The sequence below is a fragment of the Trachypithecus francoisi genome, unplaced genomic scaffold (assembly GCF_009764315.1).
Source record: "Trachypithecus francoisi isolate TF-2019V2 unplaced genomic scaffold, Tfra_2.0 Lachesis_group7, whole genome shotgun sequence".
Classification (NCBI taxonomy): Eukaryota; Metazoa; Chordata; class Mammalia; order Primates; family Cercopithecidae; genus Trachypithecus; species Trachypithecus francoisi.
In genome coordinates this window covers 84,995,475-85,009,767 of record NW_022681472.1, presented here as the reverse complement: position 1 = coordinate 85,009,767, position 14,293 = coordinate 84,995,475, and the positions used below count along the sequence as shown (strand labels likewise).

Here is a 14,293-nt window from a genome sequence, read left to right as displayed (position 1 = left end):
GCTGTTGCCCAGGATGGAGTGCAGTGGCGCGATCTCGGCTCACTGCAACCTCCACCTTCCGGGTTCAAGCGATTCTTCTGCCTCAGCCTCCCGAGTAGCTGGGATTACAGGCACACACCACCATACTTGGCTAATTTGTTTTTGTATTTTTAGTAGAGACAGGGTTTTACCATGTTGGCTAGCCTGGTCTCAAACTCCTAACCTCAAGTGATCCGCCCACGTCGGCCTCCCAAAGTGCTGAGATTACAGGCATGAGCCACTGCACTTGGCTCTAAGACAGATTTTTAAATGTGTGCTCTATGAATGGAGCACATTATGTGTAGAACTTGTAACAAAATTAATTCCCAAATCCATTTTTGACATTTAAAGTTCTTATAAATCTGCTCTTGAGTATTGGATTAACTTTTTGGCAGTTGGTGATAATGACTGTGGAGCTAGTAGATACATGTGTAGTGATACAGAATTTTATTTGCAATCATATGAGGACTGATCCCCACTGCAAGCTTAGTTTTATGCTAATAAAGGAATAACCACCTTTGTTCTTTTGCATTTCAGAATTTGGTCCCAGTTCCTGTTGAAAATATCTCAGGAACCAGCTTCATTGAAGGGTTACAAGGTTGAATTAACAAATTCTGAAATATTTCTCTCCTGCTAGTGTAGGTCACATCCCATTATTAGGAACTCCTCTGACACCTGCATTTTTCTTGTAGCCTGATTTTATATGGTGCATACATGGTTCAAAATCATATTTAGAGATGTAACAGCTCTAGGAGACTGTATAGATTACACTTACTTTTTAAAAGATTGAAGTTTAATCTCTGGTGGTAGGGAGCCATTAAAGGGTTTGGACTTCAGAGTGGCACAGTGAGACAAATTTTAGGAAGAGCAACACACTAGTTCAGTGGAAATTTGATGCTTGAAAAAGGTAATGTGCTTAAATTAGGTGATAAACTGGATTGCTTGATGAAATTACATAAATGAAGTGTTATTGTACAAGGTTTTAAGAAATTTAAACTTAAATTTTTAAGTGGCATAAAAGGAAAGTGTTAACAGTGGCTGAGTGGTAAGGTTGAGGATTTTTATTTTCTTCCTGCTTTTCATGGAAAATTTAGAAAATACAAAGTACGAAATAAGGTGTTAAAACGGGTGGAACTCTTGTATTCTGAGTTTGACCCTAAGTCAACAGATGCACATTTCTAAAGTGAGTTTTAAGGACACCCTGCGGGTGTTCAAAAGAGAGCCAGAAAATGGATCTTGTGACTTCTAATACCTATCCATCTGTTGTAAAAGGTTTCATTCAGAAAGTTGGAAATTGGAAAAGAGTTTTTGACACATGTTGGAAATTGGAAAAGTTTTTTAACTCAGTTGTTGGTATTCTAGGAGTCTTTCCTAACCTCTTTCCCCCATCTTTGTGGGAGGGATGGGAAGTACTCCCCCTCCAGTAAAGATAGAAGGGCTTTATAGTGACCGCTTGGGGGACTTAATATGTAACTTCTGCAATTTGGGGAACACAGTGGATTGATGTCTCTCTAACTGATACCTGGAGCTTTTCAAGGGTGAAAGAGAGACTATGCTTTGGCAGCACAGCAAAAGAAAGCAAGGTTGCTGTGTGGATGGACTGCCAGTCCTCCCAAAGTTTTTTGGACTGATACCTGTTTCCCATAGCTCACATGAGGGCTACCTGAGAGAAGTGAGACCACATAAGGGAAAACCCAAACAAAAGAGTAGAGTATAAGAGGGACAGGATGGAGGCTGGATTCCCAGAGGAGATGCATTACAGGAATTGGTGTGAGAGCGCCCAACTTTCAAGGAACCCCTGAAAGCATTCCTGAACAAAATCAGCTTTAAATTTTATTATTATTATTATTATTTTTGGGACGGAGTCTCCCTTTGTCACCCAGGCTGGACTGCAGTGGCATGACCTTGGCTCACTGCAACCTCCCTGGTTTAAGCAATTCTTGTGCCTCAGCCTCCTGAGTAGCTGGGACTACAGGTGCACACCACCATGCCTGGCTAATTTTTGTATTTTTTAGTAGAGGTGGGGTTTCACCATGTTGGCCAGGCTGGTCTAGAACTCCTGACCTCAGGTGATCCATCAGCCTTGGCCTCCCAAAGTGCTGGGATTACAGCCGTGAGCCCCCGTGCCCGGCCTGAACATATTTTGAGTCATGAAGGTGTCTAAGCTCTCTGATAGCACATAATTGCCCCACCCAGGGTTAACAAGGTGGAAAGGAGAGGGGTAAAAGCATAATGCTTTTGTAGTGTGTAGGGCTGAGCTGGGAAAGCAGAGAAACTAACTTCAAATGAGAAAAATTTGACGATTATACTAAGGATCTTTCAGTCACTGCAGCCTTGACTTCTCAGGCCTGAGCCATCCTCCCACGTCAGCCTCCTAAGTAACTGGGACTATAGGCATACACCACCGTATCTGGCTAATTTTTTATTTTTTAAAATTTTTTTGTAGAGACAGGTTCTCCCTGTGTTGCCCAGGCTGGTCTCCAGCTCCTGGGATTAAGTGATCCTCTGCCTCAGCCTCCCAGACTGTTGCAAGGATTACAGGTGTGAGCCACTATGCCCAGCTGGATCTTTCAGTTTTAGAAGATTGTTTTTATAACTTGGGAGTGACCAAAGTCATGATCATTAGCCTAAATGAAAGTTCAGGGACATTAACTATGGCTACAGAGTAACTTTAAAGGCTAGTTGTGGACAAAAAATTGCTTTTTATAGTTGATGTCCCACAGATTCAGCTTGTTCAGTGTAATGGTTACAATTGTTTTTCTAATAAAAAAAGTAATGAGAATGAATTTTTAGAAGAATGTGCTCATGGAGGCATTTTGTTGTGAATAAAGTGGCATCAACTTTGGAATAGGCAGATCTGTTCCGGAAACAAATCTACCCCTTATTGACACTGACCTCTTACTAGCACTGATGTGAGGTAAGTAAACCCCTTCCCCCCGCTGCCTTTTCTTTTTGAGGCAGGTCTCACTCTGTTGCTCAGGCTGCAGTGTGGTGCTGTGATCATAGCTCCCTGCAGTCTTGACCTGGTCTCAAGCAGTCCTCCCATCTCAGCCTTATGAGTAGCTGGGACAGCAGACATGTACAACCATGCCTGGCTATAATTTTTTTTTTTTTTTGGTAGAGATAGAATCTTGCTATTGCCCAGGCTGGTCTCAAATTTCTAGGCTCAAACAGTCCTCCTGCCTCAGCCTTGCAGTGTTGGGGATACAGGCACGAGCTACTGCAGCTGGCCTAAACCAGTTTTTGAAATTCATTTTCCTCATTTACTTTTTATAAAATGGTAACATCACCGGTTTTGCGGTGTTTTACAAAAAAAAATTATCGTCTATAGCAGAATGCATGGTATATACTAGATATTCACACATATTAGTACTTTTTTCCTCCTCAAAGCAAATATTCCCTATTAAGTGTTTTTACTCCTTTTCATGTTTTACTTCTTCAGAATGTATTCCTTAAAAATACTAAATGGAGTTAAGGAGTTTAGTACATAAATGGTGTACTATTAAGGATGTAAGAAATGTTTAATCTTTATTATAGCCAAAAATTCTACTTTTGATTTGAAATGTGAAAAGTTTTCAGAAAGAATGAAAAGCAGTTTTACTGACATGTGTAAGGAAAGTGTATGAAATAAGAAACTAAAGGTAGACTTGGCTGGGTGCGGTGGCTCACACCTGTAATCCCAGCACTTTGGGAGGCTTAGGTGGGTGGATCACCTGAGGCCGGGAGTTTGAGATCAGCCAGGCCTACGTAGTGAAACTCTGTCTCTACTAAAAATACAAAAATTAGCTGGGCGTGGTGGTGGGCGCCTGTAATCCCAGCTACTCAGGAGGCTGAGGCATGAGAATCACTTGAACCTGGGAGGCAGAGGTTGCATTGATCCAAGATCGTGCCATTACACTCCAGCCTGGGTGACAAGAGCGAAACTCTGTCTCAAACATACATACATACATACATAAATGTAGACTTAGGTGGAGATTTTTTTCTTTTTCTTTTTTTTGAGACAGTTTCACTCTTGTTGCCCAGGCTGAAGTGCAATGGCGCGATACCGGCTCACTGCAACCTCCGCCTTCCAGGTTCAAGCGATTCTTCTGCCTCAGCCTCCCAAGTAGCTGGGATTACAGGCATGTGCCACCACGCCCTGCTAATTTTTTTTTTTTTTTTATATAGTGGAGACGGGGTTTCTCCCTGCTGGTTAGGCTGGTCTCGAACTCCCGACCTCAGGTGATCCGCCCACCTTGGCCTCCCAAAGTGCTGGGATTACAGGTGTGAGCCACCATACCCGGCCAGAGAATTTTTTCATTACTGTTCTCAGTAGGAGTAGTTTGGAATGTATGAAACAAAATAAAGCATCTTTTTTTTTTTTGAGATGGAGTCTCACTCTGTCTGTCGCCCAGACTGGAGTGCAGTGGTGCGATCTCGGCTCACTGCAAGCTCCGCCTCCTGGGTTCATGCCATTCTCCTGCCTCAGCCCCCTGAGTAGCTGGGACTATAGGCGCCCGCCACCATGCCTGGCTAATTTTTTGTATTTTTAGTTGAGACGGGGTTTCACCATGTTAGCCAAGCTGGTGTTGATCTCCTGACCTCGTGATCTGCCCGCCTCAGCCTCCTAAAGTGCTGGGATTACAGGCGTGAGCCACCGCACCCGGCTAAAATAAAGCATCTTATTATAGAGAGAACACTTTGTAAAAATCAGTGTCAGTCTTGTGTTCTAATATTCTCAAAAATTTTTTTAGTTCTCTATTTTATTTTATTTTATGTTATTTTGTTTTATTGTATTTTATGTTTATGTTATTTTATTTTATGTTATTTTATTTTGTTATGTTATTTTATGTATGTTATGTTATTTTATTTTATTTATGATGTTGTGTTTTTTTTTTTTTTTTTTGAGATGGAGTCTCGCTCTGTTGCCCAGGCTGGAGTGCAGTGGAATGATCTCGGCTCACTGCAAGCTCCGCCTCCGGGGTTCACTCCATTCTCCTGCCTCAGCCTCTGGAGTAGCTGGGACTACAGGCGCCTGCCACCACGTCCGGCTAATTTTTTTTTTTTTTTTGTATTTTTAGTAGAGACGGGGTTTCACCGTGTTAGCCAGGATGGTCTTGATTTCCTGACCTCGTGATCTGCCCGTCTCAGCCTCCCAAAGTGCTGGGATTACAGGCGTGAGCCACCATGACCAGCCTTTATTTGATATTTTTAAAATGATCTTGGTGTTTTGTCATCTTTTCTGGATGTTCTACTTTTATATTAATGTTCAAATTTTATGTTTTGAAACTTAAAGTTTTCTTTTTAATTACCCTGGGACCTCTTAAATATCTCAAAAAACTGATCTATACAATCTTACAATCTTTAATTTTTGAATATCTTTATTATCTGTATTTATACTTCAGAGTTATATTTGTAACATAAATTCTGCTTGTTTGTAGGAATGGCTTTAAATTGGGAAGGGAATTACAGTTAGTTTTCTATTTGAGACCAGAATATTCTTTATAATTCATTAACGAGTCCTCGGTTGCAAATAGCAGAACCTGACTAGGTAATTTGGATATGAAAGGAATTAATTGGGATGATGACAGGTAGGTTATAGAATTGATGGAGAGAGTGGGTGGGAATCCAGGTTCACAAAATCAGCAATAACCAGAGGCAGCTGAGCAGCAAGAAAATACTGCCCAGATTATGTTACCGTAACAGTGTGGTTAGAGCACTGTGGCCACTGGTCTCTTACTGTTGCCATTGTGAACCATTTCAAGTGTCCTTGGTCTTTGGATACAAAGTCCTGGGGTGTAGATAAAGTATTTGTGATCTGACCTCTTCCCTGAACTCTCTACTTCTGTATCTGTTGTTGCCTTCTCAACATCTTCAGATTGGTGGCTCATAAGCCTCTCAAATTTAACATGTCCAAAACTGAACTCCTCTTCTTATTTTAATCTTCACACCTGCTCATTTTCACCCAGGCAAGCTGTCTGATAGAAAATATTTGATAATCAAAATTTGTCTGCTTTGTTTCCTGATAAATAGAATCAAGTTATGTATACCCGACAAGTTTTATTACATAGGGTAATGTTGAATACATCCCATTGCCTTACATCTTCAGGCATGTAATGTCTGTCACATTTTTGGTGATACTAAATTTTATCCCTCAATTAAATGGTGTCAACCAGCCTGGGCAACATGCTGAAACCTTGTCTCTACAAAAAAAATACAAAAATTAGCCAAGAGTGGTGGTGTGATCCTGGGAGATTAAGGCTGCTGTGAACTGTGATCGTGCCACTGCACTCCAGTCTAGGCGAGAGAGTGAGACCTTGTAAAAGGTCTCGGTTTGGTGATACTTTCAAACCATGTGAATATCTGGTTGCCCAAAACTTTTCACTGAATAGCCTAACATAGGAGAGGACACTCAAATAATGGCTGTTAATGTATATCTGAATAATAGCTATTAGTTATCAAGAAGTTAGGGAAGAAGAAAACCTTCCTGTTTTAGTTTCAGTTTTTAATAGTGTAGAGGAAAGATAAGTAAATTATTATGAATCTCAAATTCTGAAAAGCGTTAACAGTCCTTCTCCAATATGGACTGCAAAGGTGACAAATGATGGCTATATGCAATTTAACTTTTTTTAAATAGATAAGACTCATGTCTGAGTAAAAGGTGCATTAGGAAGGAGACTGAAAGATGGCTAAAATAAATATTGATCTGTTCACTTCAGTGATTAGTACTTTCTCATACATCAGTTAGCATAGATCAACATTTTTCTCCATTTTTGTAGTTTTAGTACTTACAATTTTCTTCCTATTCTTGCACTTTAATATTTTTTCTGTTAATTCAAGGAGGCAAGGTCTACTTCCCAAATGACTAAAAATTGTCTCTTGTTATAAGAAATCTATCTCTGTAGATGAAATAAATTCCTAGATACTACAAATACTAAACTAAACAATAAAATCTAGAATATGTAAGTGCTCCTACATTTGGTGGAAATCAAATGAAAGGGGAAAGGGGGAATTTCTAAAATGTACAGGTTTTTGTAAGGTGTTAAATTAGCGAATGAGTAGGGTAACAGAAAGTAAAACATCCAGGATGTTATGAGTTAATGGTTTCAGAATTTATTTTAAAATTGTATTTCGTTTATTTTTTCCAGTCTGAAATACCTAGGTAAAAATTACTGATGATACGGAAGTCTGTCACATAGCAGTTGAAGTACAGTTATGGCAGTCATTCTGTTTGTGGGTGACTATGTTGAAAATCATTTAAACTAAGAAGTTTAAGTCTAGGAAATAAAGTCAAAATCTGAAAATACTGAATGTTTTCTACTTAATTATCTCTGTGAAACTTCTCAATGTTAGGAAAAATATAGTTCTACTGAAGAATTATGAACTCTTTTGAGAAATGAACCTATCTGATATGATATATTTATAGTTGAGTATATTGATGTCTTGTCTGTTGAACCCATTAGATTCCATGTTGCTACTAATGAGCACTTGGGAGAAAAGCTCATAAGACATGGTAAGGTCGTTTTTAAAAGAGGGGAAGATAGACAAGAAAGAACCACTTCATAGGACATTTAACAGGCTGGACTTAACGTGTATTAAAGATAAAGGTTTACTACATAAATATATACTCTGACCGTGAAAGAGTAAGTTTTAGAATAGTACATGTTTTTTTTTGAAAGTGTTTTCCCCTGATTTGGTTTGTAAGTTCAGACTTGATAGTCCAAATTTGGAATTATATACACTATCCAATAAGTAGAAATAACAGAAGGGCAAACAGATTAAGGTTCTTACATAGATAGCAAATGGGATAGAAATTATTGAAGAAATCAGTGCGGTTTTGTATTTATTAGGACTAAAAAATCTTACCTGGTGTTCTTCTGAATTCTTGGAGTTGCCTTAGTCTCAGTTTAATAAAGCCTTTTTCTTAAGGATTTTAGTATTATTTTATTATGTTACCCCATTGTTAACAATCATAGGTAGTAATTAAAATGCTTCTTATAGGAGAATATTTTCCTTTTCCAGTTTAGTGTAAATGCTAATGTAAATCCTAAAATTAAGTTATTTGACTTAATTTGAAGCATATAAAAATATCTTTGGAAGTTAGTACTGGTGTTTTTTTTTAAGTATATAAGGCACCCAGATATCTCACTTCTCTAGCTTTCTCTGACATTCTTCTCTAGACATAATTAAATTACTCCTTCATCTGTTTTCCCATAGCAATTTAACCACAGAACTCTAGCATAGCATTTTATTTAATTGTACTGTATTGTAGTAATTTGTTTACATGTCGTAGAATATGAGCTTTATGAGGACAGGTCTTGTTTTTACACAGCATTTTGTACTTTGCCATACATAGAATGTCTGTCCTGTTGGGAGTCTAACTGATCTTTGTTGAGTTTTGAGGACATTTTTAACATGTGACGAAGTATTTTTCATAGTCTTAAAATCCATTGTTTTATTGCTACCAAGACATGCAGTAATATATATTACCACATATCAGATATATAGTATCTCTCCAAAGTGGTTATCTATGCCTATTGTTGCAACTGAGTTTTATCAGTCCAGAAAAACTGTATCTATCTGTAGGCTGGGTGAGCACGGGTGGCTCACACCCATAATCCCAGCACTTTGGAAGGCCGAAGCCAATCACTTGAGGTCAGGCGTTCAAGACAAGCCTGGCCAACATGGCAAAAACCCATGTCTTAAAAAAATAAAATAATTTAAAAACTGTATCTGTAAAACCATGGTGGACACACCTTAGAGCATTTCATTTGAAGTCTCTTTATTTAATTTTTAATAGGAGAAATTTTATCAGTTTTCTGCTAATGATATATTGACCTCTCCTTATCTCTCTTTTCCCCAAACAAATCATTTAGCAGATAACAGCCTTTTGGAACCTTAACTTTAGATGAATTGCATTATACTTACATCATTTATCTTGTTTGTTTATTCACTCATTCAGCATCTGTGCTTTGGAGACTGTGATGTGTCAGGCATTGTGCTTAGTGCAGAGCAGAGTATAATAGCAATGAACAGGCTGTGATAGCCACTTTGAGTCATGGGAAGGGGTTCAGCGTTTTGATGAGTGATATGATGTGCTGTGGGGCCTGTTGAGAAGATTTTTAACTCACATATGGAATATACCTTTCTCTCACACTGTCCTGTTCTCTAAATTTCTATTGTAATTGTAGTCTGTAACAGCACTTCGGTGTTGACAGAATTATTATGAATTTGTTACTTTTTATATATGCAAGTATTATTTCCACAGGAAGTCATTAACTGCTTTCAGGATAAAGATTGTTGTTTTCTTTTTTCAACCCTTAGAAAATGTAAAAAGCATTCTTAGTGTGCAGGGAGAATGAGAAGCCATGGGATTAGGCATGATCTGTGGGTGGTTTGCAGACCCTTGCTTTAGATAGACACAGCAATATCATCATATCTGGGGTTGGTCACTTTTCTATGTAAAGTTTCTTAATCTGGGATTGGGCAACCCTGGCTATATATTAGAAACATTGTGTGGCTTCTTAAACAAATACCATGGCGTGCCATAGACTTGGTGAATAAGAATCTGTTGTGGTAGCTCTGTGGCATGCATAGTTAAAAACTAGTTAAAAACAGGGTGGTGGTGGTCCATCGATGATTGTGGTGGGCAGCCATTATTGATAGTACGTACTGGCCAGTGGTCACTCGTAACACGTGAAAATGAAGTAATACGAGGTGGGATAGATTTTCTTTTTCCAATTTTTTTGTTATTAGATCACTGCAGTAGTAGGGTGGATTTTCTCATAGAACTAGAGCTGAAGTATTTAAATAAATAATTAAACTTCTTAAAAAGTTGTTTTAACAATACATAAAAAAGACTTTTTTTCTTTTTTGAGATGGAGTCTCACTCTGTCACCCAGGCTGGAGTGCAGTGGTGCGATCTCGGCTCATTGCAATCTCCGCCTCCCAGGTTCAAGCGATTCCCCTGCCTCAGCCTCCTGACCTAGCTGGAATTACAGGCATGCGCCACCACACCTGGCTAATTTTTGTAGTTTTAGTAGAGACAGGGTTTCACCATGTTGGTCAGGCTGGTCTCAAACTCCTGACCTCATGATCCTCCCGCCTCTGCCTCCCAAAGTGCTGGGGTTACAGGCGTGAGCCACTGCACCTGGCCAAAATATTTAAGTGAAATCTTGGTAATTTTTTTTAAAGAATTGAGTCAGCCTGAGATCTCTGTGTCCTGTGCCATTACAATTACAGATATAGACTAATGGAAGGATGATGTGTGGATATGTGATCAGGTTTCTGCATTAGAAGGATTCGTCTAATAACATTATGGAGAATGAATTAGCAAAGGTTAGAGTTGGAGCAGTGAGACCCAAATAGGCTATAGTAGGAGTCCTAGCTTGAACTGCTAGTTCAGTGGTTGTGTGCGTAGAGATCTTCAGGAAATAGAATGGTCGGTTTTTCAGGTCCTAAGTACAGGTAAGAATAATGACTGGTGTTTTCTAACTTGGATGGATGAATGGTATTGGTATGTATTAATACATAAACTTTTTTCATATCAGTGCTTAAATCTTAAACATTTTGGTATTTCTAGAACCTAGTACAATATCTGCCACATGGTGGATATTTAATCTGTGTTGCTAATGATAGCCACAACTAAGTGAATGTTTGTGATTTTTCCTAAGCACTAAACATGCATTCTCATTGAATCTTATTTAATGCTTGCAACAGTGCTGTAAGGTCTGTTAACTCCGTTAGACAAATGAGGAAACTGATGCTTACTAGCTGTATGATCCTGAGTTATGGTAATTGTCAGAACTAGGATTCAAACTGGTATTTGACTGGTTTCAAAGCCTCTAGACTAAAACTTTTCTACCTATATATGCTATGCTGTTTCCCTTTGTTGTAACATACTTAAGCACTGCGTATTAAGTAGGGTACAGAAGACTTGAGAAACAAATTTTATCTTTCCCCAGTTATACAACTAACATCTGCAACCAATGAGTAGCAGTGTACTATTGGATGAAAATGCTTTAGAATGATGGGGATTGATGTGGGCTGGAGTCCTCGGGAAAAGCCTGTTGAAAGTAGGAATAGCTTTAAATTGGCCTTTTAAGGATAATAACCTTTTTAGAAGAAAGAAAGGAATGCCTTTTTAGGAGGAGGAAACAGATTTCAGGACTGGAATGGACATAGGCTGTTAGGGGGCTCTTCTCTAATAGCATGTTTATTAGGAGTAGCCTGAAATCAGAATGGATGTTCATTCCTAAGTGTGCCAGTTTGAGAATGTATCCTGAAAAGTGTTGGGAGCTATTAGAAGTTTTTTTTTTCTTTAATAGAGCAGTGATGAGATAAAATTAGTGTCTCTTACAGTGCTTGACTAATATTAGATTCTCAGGTATTTGTGTGATAGAAATAAAGTGGAGAGAGAACTACAGAAGTAGGTTAACCATTTAGGAGATTATGGCAGTAGTTAGGAGTGAGAGCATAAAAACCTGAGCTACGGAAATGACAAAGAATAAGTATGAATTTAGGAGAAATGGAAAGCAAAGGAATAGAAACCTTTTAAGAAGAAAGTTGGATAGAATTTCATTTCAGAAGAAAGTAGAAGATTTGCATTTTATTACGGACTCTGCCCAAATTTAACCTTTCTGGGTCTCAGCTTTCCCATTTGTGAAATGGAATTGGGATAGGATATGATTTTAAATTGAAATCATAAAGCTTATTTTTAGCTTTAAAACTTTTGCCTCTATGGGCTTTTCTTTTATTGAACTGTTTCAGAGATCACCTGTATACCAGATTTCAAAGTTAAAATATAAATACAAATGTAATAGGATGTCTTAAGTTCTAAAGGTCTGAAATTATGGGCTTCATAAAAGACCGTGTTGATGTAAGGACTAATAAGTTGTTAAGTGCTAATTAAATTAGGGTTCTTATAGGAAATTTTGATGCACTAAAGTTCTAAGTGTGTTTTCGTAGAAGATGAGTGAGATAGTTCTTCTGGAGACTCTAGGCATTAGATCCTCTAGATTACAGAGTAAATACATACATTAGAGTAACGTGGATCTTGGAAAATGCAGTTTCTCAGGCTTGACCCACAAAATTTAGTGGGTTGTGGCAAGCCCGAGAATCCACATTTTTGGCAGATGCAGATGGTCCATGGACCATTTTTAAAAGTTTTATGAAGCATACAGTTTGTTGAGCTTCAACATAGTTAATCACCCATGAAATCATCACCACAATCACGATAATGAACATAATCTCCTTCAAGTTTTTTCCTGACTCCTTCAAATCTGTCCACCCTACCTGCCCCTAGACCCCAGTCAACCACTTATGCCTTTTCTGTCTTTATAATATTAGTTTGCATTTCCTAGAATCTTACTGTTGTATTAATTTTTTTAGAAGTAGGGTCTCACTGTGTTGCTCCGACTTGACTCCTAAAATCTTATATATGAGGAATCATACAATATATGTTCTTTTATATCTGGCTTCTTCAACTCAGCATAGTGATTTTGAGATTTATACTTAATATTGGATGTGTCAGTAACTTGTTTCTTTCATTGCTGGGTAGTATTCCAGCATATGGAAATACTACAGTCTGTCCATTCATTTGCTAATGAGCATTTGGGTTGCTTGCAGTTTGAGACTACTACAAGTAAAGTTGCTATAAACATTAGTGTATGATTCTTTTTATGAGCATAATGCTTTCATTTTTCTTGGATAAATACCTCGATGGAATGACTATTATATGGAAGGTGTATATTTAACTTTTTAAAGTGGCTTTGCACAAGTGTGTAGGAATTCATTTGCACTGTATTCTCACCAGCACTTGGTATGGTCATTTACAGTATTTTTTTTAGCCATCTGGTGTGTTTTCAGTTTGTATTTCTCTAGTGCCTGATGGTGTTGAGCATCTTTTCAAGTGCTTATTTGCAATCCATTTAACTTTGGTGAATTATCTGTTGAAATCTTTTGCCTGTCTTGAAATTCATTTGCTTTCCTTCTTAGGTTGTAAAAGTTCTTTATACAGGCAGTTCTCATTTTGTGCTGTGGAATGTAAAAATACTTGTGCAGGCTTAACTTTTGTAAAGCAATCTTAGAAATTATGTTGTTCCATGATTTTTAGAAATTTTCACCAAAACATACTCTCATTGTTGCAAAATATATAGGGAAATGGATAAAATAGTAAAACTAGTATTTACTTAGTACAGTTTAATTAAACCTTGAGAATTAAAGTGTTTTATTTCTTTGTAAAAATCTTTTCAAGAGTGATTGGAACTGTGCCTGGTTTCTTATTCCCTGTTGTATAGTGTGGAGTGAGCATCATTTGTAGGCCTTGGACAAGTTGATAATACTCGTAAGTTTGGATCAGCTTCAAACATTTTATCCATTACACCATGAATATCAAGAAGTATATGTAAGAATTCCTTTAATATGAAGGTTTCTTGCTGGCATGACTTCCTCTGAGACGTTGTCATCCTTTTCACCATAACCACTCTCTTCTTTTATGTTGATCAGTTTACCTTCAGAAAGTTCCTCTGGCTGCATGTTTAGTCTCCCTGTTGGCAGCAGTGTCAGCATTCTCACAGTCAACTCTTTCTTTTGTAACTCCATTAATATTCCATTAGAATTTTATTTCCAGCATTATCGCTTTTGTTTCTTTGCTTCACTTTCATCTTTGTTGGCAAATCCTCTCCTTCAGTTACCCATTTTAAAAAAAAAGTATCTCATGGGTTTGTCACTGGGGGACAGGAAGTAACACAGCTACATGCTCTGCAGTCTGTGCATTTAGTGAATAACAGGTGTGCAGTGACCAGTGACTGACTTTAAAAGAAGTGATATGATTGGTCATGGATCAGGATATAAAAAATTGGAGAAAAGTATAGAACTATAAAGAATTCTATATTTTCAGTATCTTCATTTCTCATTACATTTAAAAAAGACAAAAACTAGACATTTTAGAAAAAGTGTATCTATGGTTATGGTCTATACAATAGTAATAATAATAATAATAATATCAACTTTTTTATAGAGTCCTTATCTGTCAGGGACAGTTTTAAGTGCTAGATGTATTCTTATTTAATCCTCATAATAACCCAATTAGGTGGTAGGTATTACTATTATCCCCACTAGAGAGAGAGAAACTTGTCCAAGGGTGAGCCTCACAGTTTGGCTCCAGAATCTGTGCTTTATTTATACTAGTGCTACTTAAAAGAAACACTTTGCAAACTAGCACTGGTTCTTAAACTGACTGTTCACACATAGTCTGTGAAGAATTGGAATTTGCATTTTGTAAGCTTTTAAAAAT

General features: G+C 37.7%; 1 protein-coding gene across 33 annotated transcripts in view; it reads left to right on the top strand.

Annotated features, from left to right (window-relative positions):
* CYRIB (CYFIP related Rac1 interactor B) overlaps positions 1 to 14,293 on the top strand; it is a 177,560-nt gene that overhangs the window by 91,934 nt on the left and 71,333 nt on the right. The window contains exon 1 of one of the 33 annotated variants that reach the window (XM_033202878.1): positions 556 to 616. The exons of 31 other annotated variants lie outside the window; for them this stretch is intronic. The gene's annotated coding sequence lies outside the window, so the exon portion shown is untranslated. One more of the 33 variants, XM_033202877.1, reaches the window with a different exon arrangement.